Raw genomic sequence first — 6,672 nt, 5'->3', positions numbered from 1 at the left:
GGTTCGAAGAGTTTTGTACCTGATTTGGGGTGGGTGGTGTAGGAGGAGGTGGCTTGTTCTAAACAGATTGGTTGATCTGTGGCTAAAGCCTGGGGAGAAGGGTGGGGTGATGATGGAGGCTTGTGAGTAGGTGAAGAGTTCAGCAAGAGGGGGACCGGAGGAGACGGAGAGTTGAGTATCAGGGTGATTGGAGGGGATAAGTGGGTAGGTATGGGGGAGCATGGGGGAGTGGGTGTCAAAGAGCACGAGGAGGTAGGCACAACCGCAGCCGAGGAAAAAGCTACAGGGGAGACTGAGGAGATGCCTACATGAGAGGCCGAAGAGGTTACAGCGGAGACAAAAGAGGTAGCCAAGGGAGATATTGAAGGGGATACTGGAGTAAGCTCTGGTGAGAAATTGGAAACCCCGGAGGTCCGGCCAAGCCGCAAAGGTCCCCCTCTTGTTGGAGTGGAAGGGTTAGGGTTAGGGTTAGGGTTAGGGTTAGGGGTTAAGAGTGAGAAAAATAAGAACCCCATGCCGAGCATGGGGTCCTGGTGCACGGGCCTTCTCTGTCTCGACCATGGCTCCACCTTCATCTCCCCTTAACTTTATTTTTTCCTTTTTGCTTCAGGGTTGTGCTCGTGGATGGAGGGTTAGGGTTAGGTGATAGGGTTAGGGTTCCAAGCTGTATGCTTGGAGCCCTCGTGCACGGACCATTTCTGTCCCTACTCAGATCTCGCTCCTCCCTCTGGGTAATGAAGGATAAATTATTTTATTTTTTTCATAATCTAATTAGGGTTAGGGCTCTCAATTTAAATTTGGTTAGGGTTAGGATCAAAAACCTTTAGGGCAGGGCCATATGAAAATTGATTATGGGAATTCATAATCTCCCTCTGCTGGAAAAAAGAAAATTTACAGGGGGGGTTTTGAGAAAATCTGATGATGGAGAGGGACTGTTTAGCAACTCCCTCTGCTGGACAAAAGGGGGAAGAGCGGTTAAGTGTCTCTAATTAGAATAATGGTGTTTTTTTGTCATTTAGGCCTCTAGGATGAAGGGTGTCTAATTTAGAAATCCAATTTCTTTTATGTCTCCTTCTCTCTGGGGTTGACCATCTGGGATTCATCTGCACGATCGTTGCATTGACTGAATCCCATCCGTGGGAAATGAAATGTTGTACCAGGTAAGTGTCTGTGTTTTTATGTTTTGTAATGTTGTGTCTGTGTTGGGTGAATCTAACTAAGAGAGTGTTTCCAGTCTCCCCAACGTACTGTATCCCACAGGTGGAGCAGGAGATAACATAAATGCAGTTTTGAGAGTGGGGGCTCCCCCTGCATAGAGACGGAAACACATTTTTGTTGTGGTGGCTGCAAATCCAATCCAAATGTTTGAAAAAAGAGGTGAGTGCTCTGGATTTTGGTTGTGTAAGGGGAGGAAGTTTGGCTCTAATTAAAATGTCCTTAAGATTTTTGTTTCTCCTGTAGGCTGGCAGAAATCTGTGCTCCTCGAGCAGCCCCTGGCTCTGAACAAGATCCCGGAAGTTCCTCCTGAGGACTCTCACCATCCTGCACGTGGCTGCCGAATGTGTTGTGACAATGGGTAAAAGGGGGGCTGTATCAATAGGTTTAATTTGTTGAAATGACTTAAAACATTTTCTTAGAAAGGAGCGGGAATAACCCCTTGTGTATAATGCCGAAAAAAGAATTTTGGTGGCCTTTTTAAAGTCTGCCTGTTGGGTGCAGATTCTGTGGAAGCGGAGCAGCTGGGATTTAACCAGACCTGCAAATGTGTGTTTGGGATGAAAACTGGTTTTATGTAACAGTGCATGTGTGTCTGTGGGTTTAAAATAAACTTTAATGTCCAATTTGTGTGTGGTGTGAAAGTCACTTCCCTTAAATGTGGTCGTGTCTAGAAAGTCGACTGAAGAGGCGTGGCATGTTGATTTTAGTTTGATGGAAGGGTTGTGGCTGTTGAGAGTCCCCAGGAAGGTCCCAAACTCCTGCTCAGAGTGGGTCCACACGCCCCAGATGTCGTCGAGGTACCTGTAATAACAGAGCGGCTTTAAAGCACATTTCTGTAGTGCAGAGGATTCCCACTCTGCCATGAAAATATTGGCATAAGCCGGTGCAAATTTCTTCCCCATAGCTGTGCCCTTAATTTGAACAAAAAATTCCCCATTAAATTCAAAATCATTTCTGTTTAAATTAATCTCTAATAATTGGAGTAATTCTTTATCTGGTCGTTTTTTGTCCGGGTATTTTTGAAAAATTCTTTTAATACTGTCAATGCCCTCTTTGTGATCAATATTGGTATATAAGCTATCAATATCCATAGTAAACAGAAAGGAGTCTGCTGGGATTACTAGTTGTTTAATTTTTTCAATAAAATGATATGTATCTTTAAGGTAACTGTCATGTTTATTAGATAACGGATTCAGAAAAAAATCCAAATATTCTGCTGTATAATAGGTTTCACTTTCACAGTCTGAAACAATGGGTCTGCCAGGAGGAATTTTAGATGGAACGGTCCATTTTTGGGGATCTTTATGGATTTTGGGTAACATATAAAAACGTCTGGGCCTCGGTTGCGAGTTGCCCTGCAGGTAAGTTTTTTGTTTTTTATTTATAAATTTCTTTTTCAGTAAATTATTAATAATTGTATCTACTAGAGGGATTGTATCTAAATAAATGGGTTTATTGAGTTTATGATAATAAGTTACATCATTTAACTGTCTGTAACCTTCATATAAATAATCTTTTTTATCCATAATTACTGTTAGACTGCCCTTATCGGCTGGTTTAATAACTATATCATTATTTTGGGCTAATTCTTTTAGAGCTTTGGTTTCCTCACCACTCAAATTTGGAGTGTTATGAATGATTTTAAAATCATTCTCAAAGTATGAAATATCCTGGTCTATTAAACGGTTAATTTGTGGTGGGAGAGTAGCAGATGGGGGTGTCCAGTCAGATTTCAATGTGAATGGCTGAGGTTGGATGCTGCTTTTGTCCTTATAGTGAACAGTTAACTTAATTCTGCGATGGTACTCCTGTAAATCATGTCTGGATTGAAAGGTCAAATTCTTACTGTTACATTTGGAAGGGATGAAAGTAAGACCTCTGCTCAGCAGGGAAAGCTGTGTAAGAGAAAGAACAAAGTTATTACATAGATTCATGACTCCATCTTTCCCCTCCCTCTGTGAGAGGCTTAAAGGGAGCTTCAGTTTAACCATGAAGACCAGTGTTCCAGCATCCTCTTCGCGGTAGCTGCCGTCCAGTGGATGCTGTCAGTTTGGGTCTCAAAGAAGCCACTGAGTGGGGGGATGTAGTCTGTCAGTTCTTGGATGTGTTGATTCAGATGAATCAGGACGGCTTTTTCATCTGGTGAAAGGTGAGGTGAAAAACTGACGTGAGGGACGAAGATCGTGGCGTCTGGGAATCTCTGTCCTGCTACAGTCAGGGCTTTGATCATCTCTTTCACTGGAGCTTTTTTATCCCTCTGGGATCTGTTGTTGAGGCCGAAGGATAGCAGGAGAACCTCTGGTTCCGTCTGGAAGGTGGCCGTCTTCAGGAGAAATTCTGCATGATGCCATCTGGCGCCAGGAAAACTGTCCAATTGTACATTTCCACCTTTGAAAGGTGGGAGGCGGCTGATGTTTGAGTCTCCTATGATGACCTTCTTCTGTTGTATGTGCAGGTGCCACTCTGTAAATTTGCGGGGTGTGTTGTCGTGTCGTGTTGGAGCACACACCTGCATTTCTGCTGCAGAAGTTGTCGTCTGCTCTGCTCGCTCAACGGCTAGTCTGGACTGCACGCTGGATCTCAGCTTGGAGAGAGTGGCAGGGGTGAGTGTGTGGTACCCTCTGCTCTCCATGGTGCTGGTTTGGACGGGAGGAGGAGGACTCCCTTCTCTGTGGGAGGAGCGTTGGCTTCCTTTTCTCTGGCTCAGCGCTGTGATCTGCTCATCTGCTGGTTCTGGCTCCAGAGTGATTTCCTCTTCGGCTTCAGAGTCAGCCTTCTGCATGTCGAGAACTCGTACGACACTTTCTGCCGTAGAGCTTATTTGAGAGCGATTTATGCGTGGTGGAAGAGGGATTACAGGAGAAAGACGAGACGGGGATGTGGGAGGAGAAAGTTCTGTTTCACTTGCCTCCTCAAGGTCAAACAGAGGTGACCAGTCCTCCTGTTGTGGTTCTGTCATGGTCTCCACTGAAACCCGGGAGATTGGCGCAGGTGGAGGCGCTGCGTGGATTTGGGCGATCGTGGTGATCTGATGACTGCTGCTTTGTGGTGAAGGGGGTTGCTGTGCTGCAGCTGGGCTCGGTGGTCTCGTGGAGGGAGGCTGGTTCACTGGAGGTGATGATGGAGCCAGCTCAATCACAGCATGCGGGTCCTCTTCTGCTGTCTGGTCAGCTGTCTGCGTTGGGAGAGAAGAAACGGCAGCAGCAGGAAGAGGAGCAGGAGGTGCTGTTTCTGTCGTCCTGGCAATGATGACCGCCTGGGCACGGTCTATTGTATCCTGTCTCAGGCGTCTGCCTAAATTACGTTTCGCCCACGTTGTGGCTATTTCAAAGGGGCCTCTCCAGTCCGGTGAAGGAAACTGGGTGAGCTTTTGCATTTCAGAGTCAATGTTCTTTTGATAATGCTCTCTGAGGATGAGAACGGTAGTGAAGGCCCAATTTCTAGCATTGCCGTCAATCAAAGTCTGTGTTTGTAGATTTGGGGATGCTGGTTTGATAATTGTAGCTAGATTGTTTGTTATTTTGTCCAGGGAGGGAGGATGAGCCTCTCTGGACACATTGGCGAGGTGGTGTACAGCTTTAATCAGTCTGTTCATTACACGCACCTTCTCTGTAAAATCAGGGTCATTAGACTGTACCCTGTGGGGGGGGGCTTCATTCCGAGCACCTGCTGGTACAAAGACGTAGCGGCCATTTTGGTTGGAGGGACCGCGTGGTCTAGGTCTTGGCGCACGTTGAGCGCCATTTTGAAATGGGTAGCGCGGCCCGCTATAGAACGGCTGCGGTGCAGGGCGATGTCTCACCTGCTGTCTGCCGTAGAAGGCCGGCTCCAGAAAATGGGCTCCCTCCCTGGTGACGTCCGCATAAGATCGGCGTCCGTCTCGGCGTGGGTAGCTGGAAAAATCCGCAGCTGCACGTCTGTTCTGTGGCCTGTCACGTTCATAGGCCCGTTCCCTCCGTCTGCCTCCTCTGGACTGCACCAGTATCCATCCGTCGTCGTGTGGGCGCGGTGGCATGGCTTACTGTGGTCCTGGTGTAATTCGGCCCGTTGCAGAAGGTACCTCCGTCACACGTGGCTAACAAGCTATGCTAATACTGGGAGGCTATGCTAATAATAAACTAGGAAACGTGATTTTACCGATCAACTTCGGTTTAATAAAAAAATAATACAAGCCAAGGTTGCAACGTTTCGAACAAGCTTAGTCTTCTTCAGGCTGGCTTAAGAATAAACATGAGAAGCGATCATACTGACGAGGATCAGCTCCGTGCATGCGTCTTCTCATCAAAATGGAGGGAAGAGTTCGTGGGATGATGTCACATTTCCCATCATGCATTTGGGCTGCTCCTCCAATCAGGAGGCGTTGCTGTGTAGAAGGTGCCCTTCACTGGTCGAAGGAGCTTGGAGCCTCGGAGCGTTGTGTTCACATGCATTTGTAATTTTTTGTTTTCACATAAAAGTAAAACATTTTTTTATGAAAATTAAATTTTACCATCTTAAAAGTATTGGGATCAATTGACAATATTCAAAACAGTATATACTTTCCATAAAAAACTAAATACAAACATTCTGTAAAAAGGTAAAAGTATGCATTTATTTCATAACATTTCTGATGTAATTGTAATAACCCCAAAAAAATGATAATAAAAATTGTGTATCTATTGCTTTTTCAAGAATCGAATTAAGGCTTCAATGGTGGAGGTGAGTATAATCCCTCTAGGAGAAAAAAAATGATAGGAGTTAGTTTTGAATTGCAGTCATAAACCAACAAACCATGACAAATATCATCTTTGGAGATGACAGAAAGAGATTTTTGGGAGGTGGGGAAGGAAGAGACAGAGACCCTGCGGAGAATCAGAAGGTTCAGGCTGGTTAGGTGATAGGGTTAGGGTTCCAAGCTGTATGCTTGGAGCCCTCGTGCACGGACCATTTCTGTCCCTACTCAGATCTCGCTCCTCCCTCTGGGTAATGAAGGATAAATTATTTTATTTTTTTCATAATCTAATTAGGGTTAGGGCTCTCAATTTAAATTTGGTTAGGGTTAGGATCAAAAACCTTTAGGGCAGGGCCATATGAAAATTGATTATGGGAATTCATAATCTCCCTCTGCTGGAAAAAAGAAAATTTACAGGGGGGGTTTTGAGAAAATCTGATGATGGAGAGGGACTGTTTAGCAACTCCCTCTGCTGGACAAAAGGGGGAAGAGCGGTTAAGTGTCTCTAATTAGAATAATGGTGTTTTTTTGTCATTTAGGCCTCTAGGATGAAGGGTGTCTAATTTAGAAATCCAATTTCTTTCATGTCTCCTTCTCTCTGGGGTTGACCATCTGGGATTCATCTGCACGATCGTTGCATTGACTGAATCCCATCCGTGGGAAATGAAATGTTGTACCAGGTAAGTGTCTGTGTTTTTATGTTTTGTAATGTTGTGTCTGTGTTGGGTGAATCTAACTAAGAG

This window comes from Oryzias latipes, chromosome 1, assembly GCF_053564925.1.
Source record: "Oryzias latipes strain Hd-rR chromosome 1, Olatipes_Hd-rR_3.1".
Lineage (NCBI taxonomy): Eukaryota > Metazoa > Chordata > Actinopteri > Beloniformes > Adrianichthyidae > Oryzias > Oryzias latipes.
The sequence above is the reverse complement of the archived record's forward strand: the minus strand, read 5'-3'. Positions refer to the sequence as shown.